The sequence below is a fragment of the Ailuropoda melanoleuca genome, chromosome 10 (genome assembly GCF_002007445.2).
Source record: "Ailuropoda melanoleuca isolate Jingjing chromosome 10, ASM200744v2, whole genome shotgun sequence".
NCBI lineage: Eukaryota > Metazoa > Chordata > Mammalia > Carnivora > Ursidae > Ailuropoda > Ailuropoda melanoleuca.
The window spans coordinates 45,037,984-45,065,381 of record NC_048227.1 but is presented as its reverse complement, the minus strand read 5'-3'; positions in this window follow the sequence as shown (position 1 = coordinate 45,065,381).

Genomic DNA, 27,398 nt, shown 5'->3' with positions numbered 1-27,398 from the left:
GTCTCTCATCCATTTTGAGTTTATCTTTGTGCATGGTGTAAGAAAATGGTCCAGTTTCATTCTTTTACATGTGGCTATTCAATTTTCCCAGTACTATTTATTGAAAAGCCTGTCTTTTTTCCACTGGATATTCTTTCCTGCTTTGCTGAAGATTAGTTGACCATAAAGGATGAGATGTCCCTCGACAGATGAATGGATAAAGAAAATGTGGTATATATATACAATGGAATATTACTCAGCCACCAGAAAGGACAAATAATTACCATTTACATTGACGTGAATGGAACTGGAGGGTATTATGCTGAGCAAAATAAGTCAATCAGAGAAAGACAAATACCATATGGTTTTACTCACATGTGGAACATAAGAAACAGGGCAGAGGACCATAGGTGAAGGGAGAGAAAACTAAATGGGAAGTCATCAGAGAGGGAGAAAAACCATGAGAGACTCTTAACTATAGGAAACAAACTGAAGGTTGCTGGAGGGTAGGTGGGTAAGGGGATGGGGTAATTGGGTGATGGGCATTAATAAGGAGGGCACATGATGTGATGAGCACTGTGTGTTATATGCAACTGATAAATTATCAAACACTATTTCTGAAACTAATGATGTACTATAAGTTGGATAATTGAATTTAAATAAAAAAATAAAGTATGTTGAAATTAAAAAAAGAAAAATAAAATGAAGTGGTATAGTAAAAATAAAAATAGAATTGCATTACAAACATGAATATTATGAGAGCTGTAGAATAAAAAGCATGTATTAAAAATAAAAAGCATGTATTAATTTTTTTCCCAACATAACAAAAGAAAAGCAATTAACAACTCCAGGAAAAAACTATAATTCAAGAAAAGATTGATGCAAATATGAAAGAGAATAAACACTAAACTTTTAGACACCCACCAGGCTTTAACAAAGACGAATATTCTGAATAACACTGGAGTTGCGACACTGAAAGTATAGAAAAGGAGGTATAGTTATAAAAAAATACATGACTTTGTAGTGAATTTTATCTATCTAGTCATAATCACATCAATGTTTATTTCATTTTTAGGACCAACATATAGATAAAGCAAGAAACTTAATAAAGGGTGCAAAATACAGAAGTGAGAGAGTAGAGAAAGAGAATGAGATGACAGAGTCCTGGATAAGTTCACTTACATGTTACAAGGGAATCAAATCACTTCTTGATTTAAGGTTTAAGGAAATGACTTAAAGGTCTAATAATAAGCAATAGAGGAAGTAAAGATGGGTTTACAGAACTAACTGGATGTTGAGATGGAGGTGGATAAATTCATAAATTAGCAAACTCTTCATTTATCAAGGATTCAATTGATGAGATTTTTTATTATGAGCAAATTATTTAGACATCTAGATGTGAATGCCTGAAGAAATAAAAATAGAACTGGCAAAATGTGATTAACTCAGAAAAGTATCCTTGACATCTGGGAGGAACGAGCATGAAACTGTTGCTACTCAGGTTAAACATGTGAATTGCCATATTGTGATAGCCTTATGAATGAAGTAAAAATGCAAAAAGTATGATGGTAAAATATTTGCCACACATAGGATATTTTCAGGGTGAAAAATATAAACATCTTCTAATTAAATAAAAAATGAATATGCCAATTTTTAAAAGAAATGAATCTATACTGATAATTAACAAAAGCAAAAATATAGACAATACATATAAAAATATTTCATCCACCAATTAAGTCAATACGTCAATTAAGCAAAAAATATGGTACTCTTTTAAAGTAATTAAGCTTTCAAAATATTTTAAAATGTAAAACCAATGCTCCGGTAGGGACAGTAATGCATATATTTCTACACATTGCAGTTGGCAATATTAAGTGGTCAAAAAATAGTAATTTTGCCTAGTAAGCTTGACCTAATAAATTTAGTTTTAGAAATTCACCTTATGGATCTAATACTATCCATTTGAAAATTTGTAAATGGGGGCTGGGGGACTGGGATAGGCCGGTGATGGGTATTAAGGAGGGCATATATTGCATGGTGCACTGGGTGTTATACTCAAATAATGAATCATGGAACACTACATCAAAACTAAGGATGCACTGTATGGTGACTAACATAACGTAATAAAAAATTATTATTAAAAAAAGAAAATTCATAAATGAACATATTCATTTCAGTATTATTTATAATAGTCAATATTTGAAAATAATGACCAACTAAATGATGAAATATGGATGAAGGCCTAATGAACATTTTCTTAGATGATATAAAAAGTGAGAAAAGCACATACAATATAAGATTGAGAAACACTGCTTACAATCTCAATTTTAATGTGTTTCTATTAACATACATATTTAAGTAATTTATCTACATAATGTATATATTATGTATATAATTAAATTTATATTTATGAATGTGTATATGAACTTAGGAACAATTATAAAATGCTAATTTGTCTGTGTGGCTTGTTATAGTTAATATTTATCATGTTTATATTTCTGTGTTTCAAAAATTTTTTTAAAGATTTAATTTATTTACTTGAGAGAGACAGATAACGAGAGAGAGAACACAAGCAGTGGGGAGAGGGAGAAGCAGGCTCCCCACTGAGCAGGGAGCCTGATGTGGGGGCCCAATCCTGAACCCTGGGATCATGACCTGAGCTGAAGGCAGATGCTTAACTGACTGAGCCACCCAGGAGCCCTTACGTTTCAAATTTTTAAATGTGTCCTTTTACAATATAAGCAGACAGAATACTTATTATTTATAATAAATAAACTAAGCTTAACTACAATAAAAATAAAGTTGTTTTTATTTCATAATGTCAAATATAAATTACCTGGTAACTTTGTACTTAGCTCAAATCATATGACTTAAACTGCAAATTATTTTCAAGGACTTTATGAGACTTACTGATAAATGACTAGATATAACTAATTTGTCATTTATGTAACAAACCCCTTATTCATAAATAGAATTGAGTGGTCTCTGAACACTTGATCAAAAAATTAGTAGATGTTAAATTAGTGACGTTTTATTGGCTCCATAGAAAGTTTTAGTTACCTATTTAGGCTTAATTACAGATATGCAATTTCTCCAGAGACACTTGACATATATATATTCATAAATTTTAAAATTAAATACATTTATGTTGTTTTATTTTCATGAAAATTCAGCACTATGATCCTGGTAATTCTGTTTCAGCACCTATTCTGAGGAACTCATCAAGCAAAGGAAAGATAGGGTTTTTAAAAATTCAATTTCAGTGTATCTTGATCAAATCAGCAGAATATATCAGTTATACATACATACATATAAAAACTAAAATTCTGCTGTAATATTTGTTGTGGTAAAGAATTTTATACAGGCATATCTGTCATAAAATTCAGCCAAACAGCTTTAGGTGATTGTCTCAGACCACATACCCAGAGGGAAATATAATTTAAGTTTACCATGCACAACAAGTTCTTCTTCACGAAAAAGACAAAAGTTAGTCAGGGAACTGGAGGCGTAAATAGTTGAATTATTTGAAAATGAAGATATTCCATTTTCTTCTAGTGGAAAGGGGGAGAGAAATAGAAAAAGGTACCTGTAACTGAAAATTTAAAATAATGGGGGCCAATTTCAAGAGGAAATTATAAACTGTGCAAGAATTTGAACACTATTTTATAGGCCAAAGGGAAATACTACGAGTTTTTTGATGGAGGTATGACAAGATTGGGTCCATGCTTTGGACAGAATATCCCACAGAGATTCTCTGTAAATGAAGCTTTCTTGATTTGAAAATTTAGGAAATGCATTCTAAGTACAGACATCCATTTGGATAATTGCAATGAATTTTATCATAGGAAAGGCTCTGAGAAGTCCTGTGATAAAATGTAAAATCTGTTGAAGTTTGTTAAAGTCAGTTCTGGCTAAATATATTTCACCAGAAATTAGCTCTGGGTAATAGCTAATCTTCTACACCATCTTTGGAAACAGCTGCCTCATAATGACATCCATGTACTCACAATGCAGAGTGTGATTAAACAACAATAGAAGTCGACATTATGCAACATTCTTGTGGTTTACCAGGGGTATTTATTTTTAGAAACTTCACACATTTCTCAATTCTTGATCACTTCTTGATCTTAATCTTGTCTTTTCACATAAAAAAATTAGAAAGCCTTGTTAAGTATGTAAAAAAGTAAATTTCAATAAATTAAGGAGCATCTAAAAAGCATCAGAATTACTATTTTAAATAGTAGTTTTTTAATGAGGTTTGTTATAGCCTATGAATTCCCTTACAAGAATTAATGATTAAATTTTAAAAATCAAAACTCAGAATTTTTTATTTTACCATTACTAGCCATGTAAATCCATGGGAATTATTTCCAAATCTTAAATCAAACCTTATAATCTCCACTAGCTTGCCCCACAAAAAAAATATCCATAACCACTAAAAACACCTATTCCATCCAAACTAAAATTATAATTTAGGATTTTGAAGGGTTTAATTCATATTTTATACACAATTGATTTTGTGAGAATAAAAGAATATTTTATTAAATCACTTGCTCTGAGCAGAGCATTGTTCACACAGGCAGAACCAGAAAAAATGAATATTAACATCTTTGAATGTCGGTGTTTGAAATACATCTTAGACTATTGACAATTCTGTCTGACAGAGCTTTCTGACCACCTCATGAATTAGGGGAATGAACATGGCCTTGAAAAGTTAGACTTTCTCTTGGAAAGTCATATTCACAACGACTTGTCATCTCCTATTGTAAAACTCCCTCTCCGTGGAAGTTCTCTTGGGTCTTTATTTTCAGTATTAGAAGAGACCAAACTCATTATGCTATTTAACACCTTGAACTAGACAGCAACTTGGCACAGAAAAGAAGCAGCCAGTGTTATATTTGCCATTAAATACAGGCACCTTTTAAACTATTCAGAGTGCAATTTTATTAAGCAAAAGGCATATTATTGGCCTAGGGCCATTTACTATAAATATTTCCTGGTCAAGATCAATTGATGTGGAACATCTTGAATAACGCTAAAGAATATATAAAACAAAGCCTAAATGTCGGATGATGTAAAGATTGCATAAATATTAAAAATTAAAGTTAAATTATTTCTAAGTCATATTTTGTGTATTCTGTGGATCTTGTTGATATAGGCATATAGATTCTAATCTTAGATATAATAAGAATGTTGAATTTATACAATATAGTGGATATGCAAATTTCTTTCTTCTCTCATGCCCTCAAAGAAGCCCGGAAAAGCAAATTAATTTTTGGCTTAAGAGGGAATGTGCCTTTCCCTTCAAATTTGGGAACACGAACCTATCAATATCATTTTGGATGTCCATTTTTTGTCTTCATTACTCTAAACCAAGAGTCCTAAAAGTTAAGCAACGGTAAAGGAGAAAAATTGAACACACTATAATGAAATTTTACTGAAGCCAAAAGCTTATTTCAGTGGCTACTAACTGGTTAACATCAATTTGTCTGAAGATAGTAATTTAATTATTCTTGCCTTATTCCCAGAGGATACGGAGCAGCAATAGGACTTCATGAGAATATGGGGGAGGGGGGAGAGAGAAGTAACTATTATGGGTGAATAAGAAACTGACGGTTCTTATTTTAAAAGCAAATCTTTTATGTACCAAAGATGAAACTTTTATAAATAATATTTTGTGTTAGATATTATTCCTTCCTTGTCAATGCAGTTTTAGCATTGGTGTTTAAAGAAAGAAAAGCATATTTTGGGCTCACATAATATGTGTATGTATAGGCGTATATGAAATTATTTTGATTTGCAAATATGTTTTTGATATAACAGACCTATCTTAGCAGATATTCAGATATTTGCTGTATTTGTTCCTAACTAGGCTCAAAACTTTGTGTAATGATTTTTGATGAATAAATACATTTTTTTGTAATGTGATGACTTGAAACCACAGTCTCCTCCAGCTAAACATTTTTGGGGTTTTTTGTTTTTGCTTTTCTAGATACAGAAAGTGAACAATGTAAAGAGAGCAAAAAATAGTAGGGAACGAGGAATTGGTAGTATAATTACCTTCCTTTTCATATACCCCCTCACCAAGAAGATTGGCACACATGTGTCATAATTTCCTAAGTAGAATACCAATTTCTTAAAACCACTGACGATAAACCTTCCACTTAGTTGATTTCTGACAAATCTTCAAATTGTGTCTAAGAATAATTTTTTGATCTGCCAAATAAATTATAGTAAAAATAAAATCTAATAAAAGCTAATATATGGATCCTCAAACTTCAACTTAATTAATTGAATGGACATAACACAGGAGAGGAAGTATGAAGATAAGTATTTAAGCTGGTTCTTCCCACTCATCAAATGAAGCCAACCTGGGGACTCTGGGGAAGTTATGTAATCTTTCTACAACTCAGTTTTTTCAAAAGTAAAACTCCCCCTATTGCAGGTTTGGTGTGAGACTGTTAAAGCTTTCTGTCAACTGAAAGCACTATACAAATAAAAAGCATGTAATATTTACCAAAAATATAAGGGGCAAATCAGCTCTACACCTATACACTCTTCAGTAAAACTTAGGATAAGTCATGATGATGATTACCTCTATTTTAGAAAGAAAATTTGAGTCTTGGATTGAGAACACTTGAACGAAAGAGTACAGGATTAAACGTCTATCGTTAAACCTAGAGAAGTTTATATACTTAAGTCATATACTCCTGAAAAAGACTTGAAGGAGTTTACACATCTAAATACAATCTGAAAAGGGACAATTAAAAATAAAAATGGAAGAACAATCACTCCTAAGGAACAGGGAAATAGTAATATTTTCCAAACCTGTTATGACTTATTTAGTTGGTATTCAAATTCCATCTGAGCTGTAGCAAACTGGTTGATATGGACAGATTGAGTGAGACCAATTTCCCACAGCTGGTGTGAACTTCTTCATGAAGGGTATGTAGCTGGAAGCCCTGGTACGTGGTGTTGTGGGGTCTTACACACTCTCCAGTGAATTCTCCATTTTACCTACACTCTTCTCTTTCAGCCACAATTATAGATCCCTCACAATGAAAAAAAAAAAAAAAATCACCTCACCCTACTCTTTCTTCTGATCCAGGCTATTTAAGTCTATGTCCCTCAAACTTAGGCTCTCTCACCTGAAAATATATGTATGTTTTCGTCTGTTCTTTCCTCCTTCCTCTACTGAGTTAGAGAAATATAAAACCCCTCCTGTTTTCCAAGGCTCCTGTGATCTTGATTGACTTCTAGCCCCCTTGCACCATCAATCTCTTCTCTCTTCATTGTGTTTCAAACTCTCTTTCCACCGGTTCCTTCTCTACTTAGCAAGTTATTGATCTTTCTTACCTTAAAACAACATTCCCTGATTCTCACTCATCCTAAAGCAGAGCAAATACAATCTAGGAGAGAAACTGAATTAACCTCAAATACCAGTTACCTATTAGCTATCTAGATTCTCCACCCCACACCAAATATTCCGCTTGAGTCCTATTTTTTTTTCTTCCCTTCCAACAGTGTTTGAATATAGCACATTATATCACTGTGCAGATTTTCTCTATAATATTTTTGCTTTGAAATCTTTCTGTTGGCTCCTTCCACAATCATACAAATGTATGTTTTGATTGTTTCTTTTTGAATTGTCATAGCTTACTAATTGGTCTTTCCACACCTAACTTCCCTGTCTCTGATCTATATTTTATATTGTTGGAAGAATAGTTTTCCCAAATCACACTTCTCATCTAATTTTTTGTTTTTAAAATCTCCATAATATTGTTGCCTGAGAAATACATTATCTGCTAAGCAAGGCATTTGAGGGATCCTACAACACCCCAAATGAGCTTTCTAATTTTCCCTACGACTGAGCTCCACATACCCTCACTTTACAATTGCAGCTGCAATTCAATAAACTTGGCCTTTGCTTTCCTGCCTCTGTACCTATGATCAGAATTTTTAATACCAAAGATCACCCTTTTAAACATCTCCAACTCCAGAGTGTCTTTGATGCATCTTTAAAGACTCCCTTTAAAGTCTTCCTCTCCTAAGTAAGTGTTCTAGGTTCCCCAGCCAGAACTTTTCCCCACTTTTAAATTTTTCAGAAGACTTTATGTTTTTCTTTTTGACATTTACCTTCTATCTTATCCTGTACTTCTTCATCCATGAAAAGTATCTTTTCTTGGCTGGTAGACTCAAGCTCCTCAGTATCAGTCATCATGTCAATTTTGTCCTGCCCCAATTCTCATCAAATTCTTTTGCTTTGAAAATACTTGGGTTCAATTAAAAGTAAATGAATGTTGACTTTGCACGTATCTACAGAATAAAGAGTAAAGAATCAATTCTTCCTTTCCTCTCACATCAAAAGAGATGTTCACATTTTGCAGCCTGTTCGTGCACACTTACCCACACAAAGAGCCCATGAGATCTCATCAACTTAAGAAGTGAAATCTTGTGCCAAAGTGATGTTTACATGGTGGGTGAAAAGAGAGTACTGAATGACAGGAAGGATGACAAGTCAAGTGAACCAAATCTGAAGTGGTAATTTTTACAACCTGAATAATCTGCTCTCCATATGTTTCCTGCAAATCCTAGGAAAGGTATTATAACCATGATCTTTGCATTAGAGGAGAGCATATAAAGATTCACCTCTTAGCAAGAATAAATTTAGAAATAGAGAAAGAAGAGGAAAGCTTTTTGGCAACATTTCCTGAAAGTGTGTGCATAGCTGAAACCAAACGGAGAGAGGAGTCTGTTAACCTTTATCACACACCACATGCAAGGTAATCACACATCATAATGCTTTCATATCATATGTTCGTTTTACATTTTCGGACAGGGCACCACATAGTTAAGCTTCTGGCAGATGGAGAAATTATAATACAGCAATGGTCTACCGATAGAGTTCAGTCCTTCCTTTAGAGTTCTTGGCTTCAATAGCTTGAGACAAATAGAAAGTATTAGGCTCATAAGTTGAATCTAGACTCTGACTTAAATTAATTTTTCTTACATAATTTTTAAAAAAGTTCCAACTACTTTAAGGAAAAGAAATTCTATACACTCTAAATTGGGAAAAGGAAGGTGAATTCACCTTCCTATGGAGGTATTAATGCAAATTTTAATATTCCTAATGTGTGACTTTGTCTTTCCCTTTTGTCCCATTAGTCCTCATTGTCCCTCATTTGTCCCATCATAAGCAGAGTGATATGGGTTACCATTTGGGGAAGAGAGATTTTAGGTGATTTGTTCACATCTCAGGGAATGATTTTATCATCATTATCTTTAGATACGGCCTTTTTTGGTAATTTTCTTCAGACAGTGTCCCCCTTTATTGGAAAAAAAAATGAGTATTTTTTTCCTAACCTTGTAGAGTACTTTAGTTATTGGTTCTCACATATTGTCACAGAAACAGCCATCAAAGGTGTTAATATTTGGGCTTTTGTGTTAATGAGGACCTATTTTCCTTAGGAATTGTACTCCAAATCAGACAGAGGCCATTGTTTTTGCCCCTTTATTTATCTTATTAGCTAACAGAAGACCTATTAGCAGAATAAGCAAATTGCTAATATATGTCTGCATGCCTTTTTCTGGTTCTATTGGAGTAGTGGTGTGACAGCAAGAGCACGTTTTTGGCATGATGGTCTAGGTTTGATTGATTCCCAGCTTCTCTTCTTCATTTGCTATATGATATTGAACAAGTTGCTTAGAATATTTATGTTGCATCTATTTAATCATCTGTGAAATGAGGATAATAAAACTTACCTTCAAGTTGTCCTACGGATTTAATAACATGACATGAGTAAAAGTGTCTAATATACTCATTAAATAGTAAATCCCTTTTTCCCTTCTGCTTTCCTCACCCCCATTTTAAAGTTAATTCAAGCGCTCTTTTGCCTTACAGATAGGTTATAAACTCAGACCCAAAGTTAAAGTTTATCTCCCCTCTTGTCCCTGTACCCATCTCTGTGCTGTGTCTATTTTTAAAATACTCCATTGTCTTTCACCATTTAGAAAAGAAATGCTTTTCTAAAAAAAAAAATAAAAATAGTGCCAGTATACAAACCACTTAAACCTGCAATGCCTCAGTTAATTCTCATAAGAATTATCCAAAATAGATTTTATTTATCTTTAACCTATAAATGAAGAAACTAAGGTTAAAAAGGCTAAGTGACTTTCACAATACTACAAAGGCGGAGCAAGGTTAAGTGGTTTCTCTAAAATCAAAACATGAGTAAGTAGCAATTCTGGGAATCGAACCCAGGTTTTCCAATCTCAAGCTGCGTGACCTTCTCCTCTTCCATCCTGCAGAGCTTGACTTCAGACAGTCCCTCCTCCGTCTGCCTCTTTAATATACTTCTATAATTTCCATATTAAACTCAATATTTTGCCTTAACTTCTTTCTGCTCTCCTCTAGGAACCTGAAGAAAACTCTGCCTATTACTGTAAATAGGCATCTTTAAACAGTAGTAGGTTAAAACAGACTTTTAACTAAGGAAAAATATTTCAGGCCGTCATATTTGCGTCAAACCGAAAGAAAAAAAATGTTTATTAATTACATGAAGTAACTTTTTGTGTAAAAGGCAGAATATTATATTTTTTAAAAACATACCACTTTAGGGTGTTAGATGATCATTAACTACAAAGAAAATACATTAGGTCAACTCTGGCAGTTGGAACACAACTATTTGCACAATTAACACTTACCAGTAGCAAACTTGGAAATAAGGTTGTAGTAAATATTAGGTAAGTAGCCAGGCTTTGGCTTAAGGGAGTTAAAAAAAAATGTGCGGTATGGAATTAGAATGTCTGGATAATGTTTGGACCACTTCTATAGATTTTCTGAGTAGCTTTTTGTTACAAAATATAACTTAACCCTATAGTTATTGGGGGCTAAAATGAAAGAAAGAAAGAAAGAAAGAAAGAAAGAAAGAAAGAAAGAAAGAAAGAAAGAAAGAAAGAAAAAAGAAAGAGGAAGGAAGGAAGGAAGGAAGGAAGGAAGGAAGGAAGGAAGATGAGAGGAAGGCAGGCAGGAAGGAAAAAAATAGGAACAATAGGACCATGTTTATCCTGAATAACAAAAAAAGAAATGAATTGCTGATTATAATAGCATCTATAATTCTTTGAGTACCTGTCATTTACTGCAGCAAACTTCTATATAGCTATGTTGATAAATATACCACTAAACTTCCTAAAAATTCTGCAACATAGATTTTATTATCTCCCTTCCTAAAAACTGTACAAAATAGGCTCCATTATTTTAGATAAGGAAACAATCTCAATAACGTTAATAATTTGCCTCAGATAACACTATTTATTGGCATTGCAATGATTTGAAGCTTCCTCTATGTTGATAAAAAATGAATGTTTTTGCGCAATACCAGGAGGTCTTTCCATAAAAATAAATAATGTATCCCCTTAATAAGTAGCAGGAACACTAAGAACTTTTCTTAAACTATCGCCAGCCATCAAATATTAAAGCATGTTATTTGTATTTCTATTAAATTTTTTTTCAAATGATACCCTAATAAAATTAGCAGCAAGAAATTATAAAAAGTTAGGGTACAGAGTCACCTTTGGCTGAAAGAAGAGCATATACATCTGATCCCTTTTGAAATGAGAGCTACCAAACCACACAATAAAGTGTAATGTTACGGAATACAAAAGCCAGAGATCTGAGTGATTTGAACACAGGAAAAAAAAAAAAAAAGAAAAAGAAAATGAGTAAGTCTCCACTTACCACCAAAATGTTTGTAGTTTCAGACATTTTTATTCTGGACCCTAAAAAATAAAGTGATTCTTATGACTATGACTTACAAATAAACACTGGGACATCTATAACATTGAGTTGCCAAAACCATGAATATGAACATAGAGAAGAATCTTTAAAACAATGGAGAATTGTTAGGTATAGTGAGGTAAAAATGGCAGTGTGACAAAAGTTGATAATTTTTTGGAAAGATAGAAACAAAATATTAACAGAGGATACCTTTGGATACTACAGTTATGCAGAATTTTAAATTTCATGTTGTGTGAGTTTGAATTTTCTAAAATGGATCTATATTAATTTTGCGTAACAAAAAGACAACAAAGCTTACATCAAAAGTCAAGGTCTACTTAGTTCTATTTTGGACGCCGATCATTCAGATATGGCTCATGCATTTTCTTCAGTCAGGGAGATGCCACTATCAAGTGACTGACAATGGAAAATGAAAAGAAACTCCTTTTTCAAAGAAAAAAAAAAAGCAGCCCCTTTTTGGTTGTCAGTGTGATCACGTCAGACTCTAAGACCCATGGAGAGAGACATTTCATTTAGACCCTGTGCTGTGCACAGAGCTGCCGGTGCTATGCACACAATTATGATCATTGACAGTCACTCAATCTCTTTCCTTCTCTTCTGCGCCATTGCTGCCCTGGTGCTGCCTCGGCAGCATATTTAGGTTTTAAGTTGTCAATCATGATTCTTTTATATTCCTGCAAAATGATAAAAATTCAAAATATAAAAAGATGCCTGGTGGGACAAAGTTTTTGCTGGACAATTGCATTCCTTTCCCATGTGAGTTACTCTGCAAATGTCTAATACACCAAATGTTCCACAATTCAATCAAAGCAAGTTTCCTTGTTTTAGTTTCCGTATAATATATGTCGAAAACTTGGCTCATTTTTAGAGAATATTCAACTATTGCTGCGTGACTTCCTAAGACTGTCTGAGATTAAATGGGGAAACCAATCAGAACAAAACAAGATCTCCTTTGCCCTTCTACACGAGAACACCACAATCCATTCTCTAACTGTTCCCAAGAGTAAAATCTTCATTAAGCTGAAATACACACATTGCCATAAATCAAAGCAAATATACCTCCCTGCTTTGCACATTCTATTTTAGGCTGAGTGATCAATCCCACTTACCACTTTCCAAAAGAAAATAGGTGTGGGTTTTTTTTTTTTTCAGTACTTCAAATGGAATTTTCAGAGAATCTGAAAGCTGAAGAAAAGCTAAACAAGCACAACATTAGCATTACAATGAATAGACTTCTAGTGAACTTAAAATGGAATTCTAGAAGCAGGGTGAGTGTGTGTGTATGTGCGTGTTTGAACCGAAATGACCTAGCAAATGTTTATCACCCAAGAGTTCACCTTTGAAGGTCCTAGAAAGTTAGGGTACACAGAGAAGTTCTAATCTTGGCATTTTAGAAACAACTTCTTAAAGTATAAACAATAGGTTGTTTCCTGAAGTTCCCATGTCATTGCCAAGGCCAGTTGGCCAGATATGTGCCTGGCCATGCTGAATAATAAAGTTTGGGTCCATGTTGTCCTCTTGAGGAATATGCACTGCTTGACCTTCAATTTCATTACTAAAGTTCTTAATGCACACACTTCTCAGTAAACTTGGACAATTTACTATACCTAGAATTGTGTGAAATATTTACCTTAATGGACAATGAGAAATATTTCATTTTACACTGGAGCTTTATTTGTTTTTACAGAATTAATCAGATATAGGCAAAATCAACAACAACAAATACACATTGTCAGTTATTATTGCATAATTTAGAGGTTTTTTTGTGCCTTTTTAGTCTTATATTTATATACTCAAATGTCGTGTTTATTAGACGTGTACTCCTGGAAAAATGAGCCAAATATTCATAACAATACATGTTTGTTGTTCAAAATAAATGTGTCAACTTTCTGATGTTTTTAAGTGCAGAAATATTAGTGTACAATGTAGTTCAGTAAGTGCTGTGAATAGAAGTAGTTAGGACTCTGATTATATGTCTCATCTCAGAAAATCACCTTCAGAAACCTAGAATGCCCTAACTTGAGTATAGGGCACTACTGAAATTACATTAAAAAGGCAGGGAAAATGTAGTTACAAGGTAAAAATGTAAGAGTAGTAATTACTTGGTCTGTGTTAGGGCAAAGCCATGAGACAGAGTCACAGAATGAAACCCGATTAGCAGAGGTTATAAAAAGAAATAAGGAAACACTTACTGTAAGTGCCTGAGAATCAAAGGAATGTCACTGAAGAGTATAAGTCCACTACTTAATAGGAAAAGGGAAAATTACAGACTACAAGAAGGGCAACACATTTAATTGCTCCTTGGGTTATTCTTTTCTAAATACTAATAATTGTAAAAGGTTGCTTAATGTGATAATAGTTACCAAGGTTGAAGAGATCAAAAGGCAATGTCAGAAAGTAATAGATTGAGGTGAGTAAACATTATTGTGAATGTATTCATATTAATGGTATCCTGAAATGTACCAAAGAAGGAGGTACATCTGATGCCGAGGTCACAGTGGGTGTATAGCATGATCAGATAAGTAGAAAATACTCATTTCTATTTGAGTGGTTAAAAGACAAACGTTATTCCCACAAAAACCTTTTAAAATTGATAATCATAAAATCAGTCAATTAGCGAATGTTAGTTGAATGTCTATTATATTCCTAGGATAGGCTGTGGACTCCAGTGAATATCTAATACATATGTGACTTATCTCTATTCAAGAGGATTCACTCCAGCTTTTGATGAGTAGCTAATAATGTGTAATAACTATTAGCTAATTCTATGTAGTAATGAAAGAGCAGTTACGGTGAAAAGCAATAATGAAGATATTCCAATCCACATATGTCCCATGATCTATGGTATCAAACTTACTTACAAATTTGTACTCTAATCACATCAACATTCACTTGGTAGAACAATTCTATTTTTCATTCTAAAAGCGTTATAAACTTTTATTTTGAAGAGAGTTTGTTCCAAAGTTCAATATCCTGTTATATGTAAGTGATGAATCACTAAATTCTGCTCCTGAAACTAATATTACTAACCAGAATTTAAATAAAAACTTGAAACAAAGTGAATAAATAAATCCACATACTTAACGCATAAGATTTTTAAAAAGATCAGTTTCTCTAAAAAAAAGAGAAAAAATGATTTGTAAATAAGTATTTTATCAATGGAACAGTATATATACATATATATATATATTTACACACATACGTATACATTCTGACATCCTTAGATGACAAAATACTTTGCTTTATTAAAAGAATAATGAAAAGATGCCTTTTCACTTCATTTACCTATTTTCCTTTAAACTGTTGAAAGAATCAGAAATCTTAAAAGGAACTTCAAAAAATTGACCCAACTATCAAACCTTATAGAGGATTCATGTATATTTTTTCTTTAACATACTCCTGATTTAATTATAGCACCTTGAGCCAATAACTAATAGTTGTGTATTTATAGTACTTCTAAAACTCAACTTCTACAGCATGTAATTGAGTGCCAAGCAGACCATGCTAATAATAATTAGCAGTGTTTTGGTATTGTATGATTATAGCGAAACGACATTGAATAAATCATAAAGCCTTTAATAAAAGAAAAGTGAAATGTCTATAATCTATTTTGAGAGAGCCAGTAAATAAATGCAAATAAATTTAGAAATGAAGATAGTTCCTACTTTCACCAAAAGTAGTGTCACTATTGATTTAAAAATCACACAAATATTTAAAGAGTAAAATATACAAGAAGAAATCATAGGAACAGACCAAATCCAGGAAACAATATTGAAAAGACTTCTAGACTAGATAGCTTATAAGTGAGTTGTAGCCTACTTTCAGTGTCAGTAATGAACAGCATTTAGTCTAATAGTAAATAGATGATTTAATTTAATAAGTTTATTAGTAAAATATATTTTATATTCTTGTCAAAATAAGCAAAAATTAAATGCATATTAATTAATTTATAAATGTTAAGAAATCTTTAAAGAAATCCCAAAAACTGTTCCTAGTTTTTTTAAATCAAATTCTTAAAATAATATTTTAATGGTAAACCACTAAAAGCAGTCTTGTTATAATTAAGAGCAAAAGAAGCATGGCAGTCACTGTTACTATTATTCAAAATTATTCTGTACATTCTGGCCAATTCATGGTTCTTATATGCTGAATATGTTGTGTGCAATTGTAGTCATTATATGTTTTGATGCTTAAATTGTCTTAACTTTGGCAACTGGTAGTTCTCTCTAGTTGTCTTATATGTCACTTTGACTGGCCATACTAGTTTTTGAGCATACTTCTTTTGTGGCACAAAAAGATGTTGTAGACCCATCTTGTACATTTCTTGTCTTAAAACAGGAATGAACCACTTCTTCATGAATCCGAATTCCTTTAAGAGGGAAGGGTAAAGCGTTGTTGGTTCTTCAATACTTTTTATACATGTGCACACACGCACACATATTCCCACATACACATACCTCTCAAGTCTTTCACCACATGTATTCTAATTTCAGGAATGTGTATAATGTTGTTTTATTGGGATACATTTATACTAATTTCTAAATATATAATCTGTAGTTCCCTCTATTTTTAGACACTATTGAGTCACAGTAAGTTCCTGTACTTTCCTTCCAGTGTCAAATCTAAACCTATTGCCTTTTAGTCCCAATTTTTACCCATGAAGTAATAAGTGAGATTTACCATTTTCCATGGACTCTTCCCATTCCCTTATATTTGCTGGTGGCATTAATTCATCAATAACATATATTTCTGTCATTCTTATGTCCACTAGTTAGTCTAGATATAAAGTTAAATACTGTATATGCTCATCAATAGTACCCATGGCAAAGCTTCATCAATCATATGTTGGGTAGCTGAATCTTATTTTCTAGTTGGTTCTTCAGGGCAGCCACATGGAACAATAACCCCAAAGTTCGGCCATGTCCATAAATGTTTGCCTGTGATCTAAAACAGCATGGCCAAATTTTAAATACTTGACTCACATTTTCTAAATGTATAAATAATGTAGCTCCAAGGTCTTCTGGCATAAAATAGTACAGCCAAGAAGTCTGATACTGATTTGATTTTCTTTCCCTTATACACTGAATGTTTTTTAACTAACTGCTGGGTGAAGTTAGTCATTTTTCTGGAAACGTGCTTTATAAATCCTTAAAGTTAAGTCACTTTGTTAGGGTACATCTCAGAGTTTGCCATTCAGGTTCAAGCACCCACGTTTGCATTTTGCCTTTTCAGTTTCTAATCATAATTATTTAAGGAAAGTTTTATTTGAATTATAATTTAAAATACTTATTCCATCACATGGCTTTCCTTCTTTTCTTAGCATACCACAACCATACATATCATTCATCTCCGTTGCCTATCTTCTATATTTAACACTTTTTTGGTTACCACTTTTTTTTCTTTTAATCTCTAATTATTTCCACCCATTTCATTTCAATCCCTTTATTCTGCTTTACATGATATCTGTGTGTTTTTCTCTTTCTTCTCAATGTGCCTATTTTTAGAAATATTTCTCTTCCAGTTTTTTACTCTTATTCCTGAATTCCGCCAGTTCTCCTTTTATTTCTGTTAAACCACCTTACTCCTGAGCTGTTCTGATTTATATCATCCAGACTTTGAGAATTTGCCTAATGTCTTCTCAGGTATTTTGGAATATTAGGATTCTGTGTTCATCTTCTGCGTGGCAATAATTTAAAGATTTATTTATTTGTTTGAGAGAGAGAGAGTGAGAGAGAGCATGAACGGGGAGAGCAGAGAGGGAGTGAGAATGTCAGGCAGACTCTGCACTGAGTGCGGAGCCCAACATAGGGTTGAATCCCAGGACCCCGAGATCACCGCCTGAGCTGAAAGCAAGAGTAGGATGCCTAACTGACCCAGGAGCCCCATGTGTGGCAATAATTTAATAGCATTTTCCTCTACTATCAGGATACCATTTGATTAATTTTCATCTTTTTATTACAATATTTATTTGTGTGAGATTTGATCAAATTCTTGTCAGTGTTTTCCAAAAATGGTTTCCTGTGTGGTGACAGAGATAGGTAATCATGGCTTTCCAAGACTTGGAGTTCAAGTGCTCCCTTCACTTGGATAAAGTGAAGCATTCATACAGCCACTTTGTGCTGCCATCGGCCTGTCTTTATAGGATAAGTTTGCTTCAGGACAACATTGACCTAGACCTAGATATTTCTCTAGGTTGATCAGATTTCCAAGGACTTACTTTCCAAAACTGTACTCTCGCTTTAAACTTTGTATTTTACTATTATAATAATTTCATAGGTAAGCCTTATCTGTTGTTTTTTAAAGCATATTTCTAAAACTACTTTAAAATGTCTATGTATTAGGGGCGCCTGGGTGGCGCAGTCGTTAAGCGTCTGCCTTCAGCTCAGGGTGTGATCCCAGCGTTGTGGGATCGAGCCCCACATCAGGCTCCTCCGCTTAGGAGCCTGCTTCTTCCTCTCCCACTCCCCCTGCTTGTGTTCCCTCTCTCGCTGGCTGTCTCTCTGTGTCAAATTAATAAATAAAATCTTAAAAAAAATAAAATGTCTATGTATTAAAGAAACACGAATAGCAAAGTCATAAGAGTTGAGGAAAGTGGAGGACTCGCTCTATCATGTATCAAGGTATACCTCACATCCACGGTAGTAAAAATACAGGAATGGACAAATAAGCCATGAAATAGAGATTGATCCATATATAGCAGTATTTGACATAAAATTAAAATAGCACTGGGGCGCCTGGGTGGCACAGCGGTTAAGCGTCTGCCTTCAGCTCAGGGCGTGATCCCTGCGTTCTGGGATCGAGCCCCACATCAGGCTCTTCCACTATGAGCCTGCTTCTTCCTCTTCCACTCCCCCTGCTTGTGTTCCCTCTCTCGCTGGCTGTCTCTATCTCTGTCGAATAAATAAATAAAATCTTTAAAAAAAAAATTAAAATAGCACTGCAATCAAAAGGGAAAGGACAGATTGCCTGCTGGATGGAAAATAAGATGGAATCTTTGCTAATCTACATGTAAAAGCAAAGTGTAGGTGAAAGTATAGATAATAGGCACAAAGTATCATTAAAAAAAAACTTCTAAAGTTTAAACCATAAGACAAGGAATTTATAGATTAATGGATAAGAACTCCAACAACTCCAACATGTGTTGGCCAAGTGAACTTGGACAATCTCTAACTTCTATATGCCTCAATTTCCACATGTTTAAAATGGTTATTAAATGATCAATATAGGCAAAACATTTAAAACAATCCCAGTACACCATAAATGCTGGATAATTGCCTACTACTACTACCCTACTACTTTGCCCAAATCAAGAATTTCTGATCAAAGAGTAATCCCATGAACAAGGTAATAGATAGGAGAGAGAAAGGAAGAGGATATTTGTCTAAAAATCATAAGACATCAACCTTTAAAATATAAGACATTTATGCAAAAAAAAAAAAAGAAAAAGAAAGCAACTTGATAGAAAAATGAGGAAGAGCATAAAATAGGTTATTATCTATAGAAGAGGAAACCCAAAAAGCTGTTAGTTTGACCCATACTTAACTGTCATATTTTGTAAATCAAAAATGTTTGGATATCAGCAATTTCATATGTTTCAGTTCAATTAGTAATTGATAAGACACAGAAAGTTATTAGTAATCAGAAAAATGTAAATTTAAACTGCAATGAGAAAAAAATAAAAAGTTTTATAATGCTGAGTGTTGGCAGGATGTCAAGACATAGGAACCTTCATACCCTGCTGGTGAGTCTGTCTACTGATACAATCTGGAAAGCCTTCAAGTAACGTTTAGTCAAGTTGTATATATACCTATCCTATGAAACAGCAGGTCCACTTATGAATATGTATACCTTGGAAAATTTTGCTTCAGTTCATAAAGGGATACACACACACACACACACACACACACACACACACGAAGTTAGTCCTCCAAGTGTGTATTGGGAATTCTGAAGGTAAAAACAACTTTTGTGTTCACTGAAAAATGATCTGATAAAATATGGTAAATGTTCACCATGGAGTAATATGCAAAGTTTAGCAGCACTGACTAAATGCAAAATGCATACCTATCAACAAAGATGGATCTTACTAACAGTGCTTCATTTTTTTAAATTGAAGTATAATTAACAGAGTGTTATATTAGTTTCAGGTGTACAATATAATGATTCAAAACTTCTATACATTATTCAGTGCTCATCATGACAAGTGTATTTTTTATCTCTTTATTTCACCCATTGCCCACCCACCTCTCTTCTGGCAACCAGTTTGTTCTCTCCATTTAAGAGTATGGTTTTTATGTTTGTTTATCTCTTTTTTCTTGTTTTGTTTTGTAAATTCCACATATTAGTGAAATCATATGGTATTTGTCTTTCTCTGTCTGACTTATTTCACTTAGCATATAGGCCCATCCATGTTCTTGCAAATGGCAGGATTTCATCTTTTTATGGCTGAGTAATATCCCATTGTATATATATATACACCACACCTTCTTTATCCATTCATCTATCAATGGACAGTTGGGTTGCTTCCAAATCTAGGCTATTATAAATAGCGCTGCAATAAACACAGGGGTTCATATATCTTTTCACATTAGTGTTTCCCTTTTCTTTGGGTAAATAGCCAGTAGTGGAATTGTTAAATCATAGGGTAATTCTATTTTTAATTTTTTGAGGAACCTCTGTACTGTTCTCACAGTGGCTGCATCAATTTGTATTCCCACCAACAGGGCACAAGAGTTCCTTTTCTCCACATCCTCACCAACACTTGTTATTTCTTGTCTTTTTTCATTCTGATAGGTGTAAGATGATAACTCATGTAGTTCTGATTTGCATTTCTCTGATGATTGATGATGTTACACATATATTCATGTGTTTGTTGGCAATTTGTATGTCTTCCTTGGAATGTCTACTCAGGTCATCTGCCCATTTTTTAAATTGGATTATTTGCTTTTTTTTGGCTTTGAGTTGTGTAAGTTCTTTATATTAACAGTGCTTCATTTTTTAAAATAGGGAACAGAATGTGATATATAACATAATACTATTTATCTACATAACATGATGCTATTTATGCACATGGAAAATATTACATACATCACAATTCATACAAATAAAAAAAATAGACATGAAACATTAAAGTGGTTGATTGGGTAGGGAGGGAAATGGGATTGTGGTTATGGGCATTAAAGAAAATTAACAGGACAAGAACAAAAAATGAAGTAAATATTCAAGCCAAAAACAAGAGTAAAATTAAAAGACAAATGCAAACTGAAAAAAAAAAACCCTGCAACAAATATAAGGAGATAATGTCCTTCACTTAAAAAAGAGTTTTCAACAATGAAAGGAAAAATGGAAAGAAATAACTTTATATTTTCAATAGAAAAATGTGCAAAGAGAAACACAGAGTTCCCAAAGAATAAATAAAAATGGATAATAGGGATACAAAAAAATTCACACCTCTTAGTAGTGAAGTTAATTCAAATCAAAAGAAAGAGGTTTTATTTTTTGCACAAATAAAACATGTGAGAAGCATAATACTCAGTGCTGGGGAGAGTTTGTGACAAAAGCACACACATCCAGTGCTGATTTTAAAAGTTCCTATTTATAGAAAGCTACCTGGCAACATGTATCTGTTGCTACAGTAATTGACCAGTAATTCTGTTTAGGGGAATCTGTTATAAAGAAATAAATAGATCTGGGAGAGAATATTTATGTGCACAGGCATTTGTTACAGTGTAAGGTATAATAAGAGAAATTAGCCAAGTAAAGGGAGATGGTTTGTTCATAAGAAGCATTAATAAAATTATGTTTTCCAAGCTTGCAAATATAAAAATGCTTTCTTTAAATTATTAAATCATGATTAAAAGATATATATATGCATTTATATATAAGTATGTATGTATGTGTGTGTGTGTGTGTGTGTATATATATATATATATATATATATATATATATATATATATGAGGTTGCCATTACTGACACTGAAATGTGCTCACCTATTCTACAAGATGTACAGAGTATACTGCTTACTTTGTTCTGTATTAAGAGAAACTTCAGAACCACCAAACCCAAATGCAAATCATGGTCTTTTATAAGGCACTGATTTGAACAAATTAGAAGTCAAAGGTGGTTTTTATATCATATTACAGATTTATTGTTAACCATTTATAGCTTTAATAATGTTTTTGTAGGAAAATGTCCTTACTATTTAGAGCTACATTCTGAAGTATTCAAGATGAAAATGTAATAATTTCTGTAATTTTATTTAAAAGAATTCATCAAAAATAAAAGAATTCATCAAAAATAATGTAATACAAATATGACAAAATCACACAATTGTTAAACTCTCAATCATGACTATATGAGTGTTCCTTGTATTATTTGCCCTAATCTTCTTTGAGTTCTAAAATTTTTATAATGCAGAGCTTAATAAAAATTCCTCATAGACTTCTCTGTAGAGAGGAGTCTACCAACTCAGTATAGAAATAGATTTTGGTTTTAAAAGATAAATGGTAAAGTAAGTTCTTATAAAATTATTAGTCTCTACCATATTTCCACTAGAAAATAATGATTTTAAACCTACCATGAACCTGAATTTCAATGATTCAGACTGCATTGGTAAGACTTCCATTTAAATTTTTCCACAAATTAGGTGTATCTTTAATAGAGCACTCTACCTGTTGATTAAAGAAATGAATGACTTTTATTTGTTTTCCTAAATTTGTATACATTACTCCAGAAAATTGTTTGTTTGGGGGAAGCATGTGTGTCTTTTTTCAAGTACTTTCATAGATGATAATAAGATTCCATGAAGTGTTGAAGCTAAGGCTGAAATAAGAATTGGGCTGGGCTACTGTTCCCATGTGTGCATCTACTAGCAATTATGAATGTATCTTTCTTGTCTTATTAATGCAAATGGTAGGTTACTTCCTACACTCTTCTGCACCTTGCTTGTTTTGCTCAACTCTGTATTTTAGAGTTATTTTAATATCAACACATAGAGAGCTTTCTGCACTTCTTTTATTTGGCTTATGATATGCCATAATTTATTTAACATGGTCCCTATCAATTTACATATGATGGTATTTCTAGTCATTTCCTATTTGTTGGACTTTTCTTCTCTTGAAGTCAACAGTTTATTACAGCCTGCTCTTACACATACTTGGAAAAAATTAAAGGGGTGTGGTAGGTGGGTGCTAATAAACATGCTTGAAGCAGAAACAATGAGGAGAGAGGAACAAAACATTGGAAATACAGTTACAGAACAGATAAGAGTTTCTTTCTGAATTTTAGGACACACTCATTTCAAAGCAACAACAGAAAATGGAGGTGGAACCACATCCAACATGGATTTGTGGGACATCTAGGAATCATTAGGGATTCCAAGTATTACTCAGAAAAACGAATTAGATAAAAGAATATTCTTACTCATTTTTTCCTATGGTAAGTGAGCTCAGAGGTGTGTGTGTATGCAGGGGGTGGGAGAATATTTCAGTAAACTAATAATAGATATCTGTGAATCTATTTCTGCCCCTCCACAATTTATTGCCAATAGAGCAGTCCTACTGTCCACTTAAAATATAAATATGTTTATGTCACTATACCTCTCAAACCTCTTTAATGGTTAGTGGAGACCAAAACAGGCTCCAATACTCAAAGGTATTTTTCTTTTTTCTTTTCTTTTCTTTTTTCTTCTTTTCTTTTCTTTTCTTTTCTTTTCTTTTCTTTTCTTTTCTTTTCTTCTTTTCTTTTCTTTTCTTTTTCTTTTCTTTTCTTTTTTCTTTTCTTTTCTTTCTTTCCTTTTCTTTTCTTTTTGTTTCTTTTCTTTTCAGATTTATTTGAGAGAGAGAGAGAGTGGAGCAGGCGCAGAGGGAGAGAATCTTCAAGCAGACTCCCTGCTGAGTGCAGAGCCTGACATGGGGCTTGACCTGACGACCCATGAGATCATGACCTGAGCTGAAACCAAGAGTCAGACAATGGACTGGGCCACCTAGGTGCCCCTCAAGGGTATTTCTTGAAAGAAAGAAAGAAAGAAAGAAAGAAAGAAAGAAAGAAAGAAAGAAAGAGAGAAAGAAAGAAAGAGCTGCAGGTGCTAGCTGTTGAAAGCGAAATGACATTGAAGCTTCCCACCCCCATGTGACTCCAACACATCAATATAATAAAAAAGGAGCTAAGAGGATCGCACCAGAGCACTAACACAATCGTCTACAAAATGCATGTGGAGGAAAACTATCAAAGACTGAGCCTAAGGGAACTCCAACATTAAGAGGTCAGGAGAAAGCAGAGAACTAATAAAGGTGACTGAGCAAGGGTGACCAGTGAGAAAGAAGTAAAACCAAAAGAGTAGGTGCATTAGTTTCCTAGGGCTGCTCTAACAAAGGACCAGAAACTGGGTTCCTCAAAACAACAGAAATGTCTTCTCTCACATTTCTGGAAGTTAGAAGTCGAAAATCAAGGCGTCAGTAAGTCTCATGCTCTCTCCCAGGGCTTTAGAGAAGAATCCTTCCTTGCCTCTTCTAGCTTCTCATCGTTGCCAGCAAGTCTTGGCATTACTTGGCTTGCAGATCTATCACTCCAGTCTATACCCCATCTTCACATAGCCTTCTCTCCCGTGTGTCTGTGTCTTCACATTGTCTTCCCTCTGTTCTTGTCTCTGTGTTCAAATTTCCCTCTTCTTAAAAGGACGCCAGTCATATTGGATTTAGTGTATACCCTAATCCAGTATGACTCCATTTAACTCGCTTACATCTGTGAAAGACTCTTATTTCCAAATAATGTTACATTCATAGGTTCAGGTGGATGTGAATTATTCTGGGACGCTATTAAACCCAGTACAATAAGTTGTCCCAAAAGCCCAATGAAGAAAGATTATCAGAGAGGGAGGCATGATCAACTGGTCAAGTGATAGAGGAAGAAATGTCCTTTTGCTTTAGCTACCTGAAGTTCAGTGATGGCTTTCATAAAAGCAGTTTTAGTGGAAAGTGGGGGGCAAAATTCTAATCTAAGTGGCTCAAGAGAGTACTGAAGAATTAGAACAACAAGAAGAATTTTACTAACAAAAGGGAAAAGACATATAGTACTAGCTGGGTGGCTAGTAAAGTTTTTGTTTTTATTTTCGTTTGCTTTAAAGTAAGCTGGATGGTAAGTAAAGTAGGGGTTTTTTTTTAAAAATTTTTAAGCAAGAAGAAATGGCGACAGTTTTTAGATTTAAGGGAGTGGTTAAGTAGAGAGCAAATAGTGATGAGATAGAGGAGAAAAATTAGGACTATTTGGTGAGCAAGAAAGGATGGGGAAATTGACTATTGGAAAAGCTCATCTCTGATCACAGATTGGAAGCCAAGTATGTGGGTATATACCCTGGAAGGAGAGTATTCGGTCAGTGAGTCTGCAAAAGTTTTATTTTGATTGTTTTAATGTCCCCAGTCAAGTACGAAGGAAGGTCATCAGCTAAGAAAGAGAATGTAAGAGGAAGTGTTCAAGTTTGAAGAGAGGGGAAGGTGTGAAATAGTCACCCAGGAAAGTGGTTGAGTGAATGGACCAGGGACATATAGTGTGATTGCCTAAGAGGACTCAAGGGACTTTTTGGATTTGGAACTTCGACTGAATAAGTAAGGATATAAATGGGATGAGAGACACTGAAAAGTTGATAGGCCCAATGGATTAAAGTCCCAGTGAAATAGAGTTAGAGTACTAAAGGGTATGAGCTTTAACAAATTGTTACCTTGGACTTTCTTGTAAAATTTGTCATTTTCAAGTTTGATTAGTGAGAACAAAATATGTTTAGGGTGGCTTATTTTACTCCCTTCTATTCTCTTCATATTCTTTATAAACCTGTATATGCATCAAAGATAATTTGTCATAAATATTATTGTCCATGATTTTAAAAACTTGTCTTCCTCATAAAGTTAAAAGTTCTGCTTTTAATCCAGCCTCACATGATGAGAAATTTTCAAATAGAACTTTTTCTTGAAAAACTCATGCCATTGAAGAATAACTACAAATTAGTTATTAAATGATATTTTATTGAATATTATCCTAGTAAAACAATCCACAAAGATTAGAATTATGATTTAATGTAATCTCTATTATTCTCCTTTGTGTCATTTAAATTTTATTAGCATTTTTTTCCTAAAAGAAGATGTATCTTTCTCTAGTTATCTAGATAAGACTCTCTTAGCACTCATTTTCAATCATCAATCTATTTTCTTGTTCTTGTAAATATTTGAAAGTTTTTATAATTACTTTTGTGTATATAATAAGAAACTTCCAAGTGTCTAATTAACTAATAGAGCACTTTGCCTTCGTAATAGTAAACCAACACATGAATTAAAAAGAATGATAGAGAGACTGTGGACTCTGGGAAAGAAACTGAGGGTTTCAGAGAGGAGGGGGGTGGGGGATTGGGATAGGCTGGTGATGGGTATTAAGGAGGGCACGTATTGCATGGTGCACTGGGTGTTCTATGCAAATAATGAATCATGGAACATTGCAGCAAAAACTGGGGATGTACTGTATGGTGACTAATATAACAAAATAAAAATTATAAAAAAATAAAAACTAAAAAGAATGATAGAATTTCAACACATAGCACATAAAGAAATTTTCACTTCAAGCTGCATGTGAAATGCTTGACTATATTTGAATGTTAATAGTCAGAAATTAACAATAAATCTGAAGCACTTGCCTTATTCATACTACTGAGATTGCTATACACTGATTACACACACATAATGTCAGAAATCATGCTGATAGCTCTGCACTGGATATTTGATCTTACTAAGAAAATTGTGAATAATACCAAGACTAAAGCCAAACTTCAGTCTATACTTAAATCAAGTATATGAATTATGTTTTCTAAATCTTCTTGGCTTGGTTTTGTTCTGCTTTATCTATCATGTCAGAGAAGAAGGTATTAAGATCTCCAAGTACACTTGTTGATTTAACTAGTTCCCTCTGTTGTCTTATCATTTGTTGCTTTATATAGTTTGAGGAGTATATACATTCATGAATGTTAATATAGTTTCCATTGATTGTTCCAACTAAATATGCATTGTCCCACTTTATCTCATATTTATGTCTAATCCTCAAATTTCTTCCCTAGTTTTCTTTTGGGTTATATTTATTTTACTGATTGGTTTCCATTCATTTTTTTGCCTTGTGTTTTCTACGTGTATTCCTTGTGGGTAATATTTTGCTGAATAGGTTTTTTAGTGGCTTCTAAGAATTTTTTTTCTGAGTGTAATTTGTTTACTTAATTTCCTTATATTTATGTTTATTTTAGCTTATTTTATTTAATGCTTTATTTTTACCATTTTCCCTACCATCACTAAGTAAATTTAATTTTTTTCTATTGTTGTGAAATACGTAGCTTCTATGATGATTTTTCCGGTTGTGATCCTTAGTTTACTGAGACCAGTACTTCTATTAATTTTTTCCTATCAATTTCATAAATATATCAATATCTGTGGCTACCCTCTAAACAATGTACTATAACTGAACAAACTTTCAATTCTCTCTCACTCTGTGATTCTCCCTCTTTCGCTCATTTTATAATTTTGTCCTACATTTTTATTTTCATTTCTTCCTAGGAATTTCTCCCAAAATTGTTTTTTTTTTTTAAATGGTCTT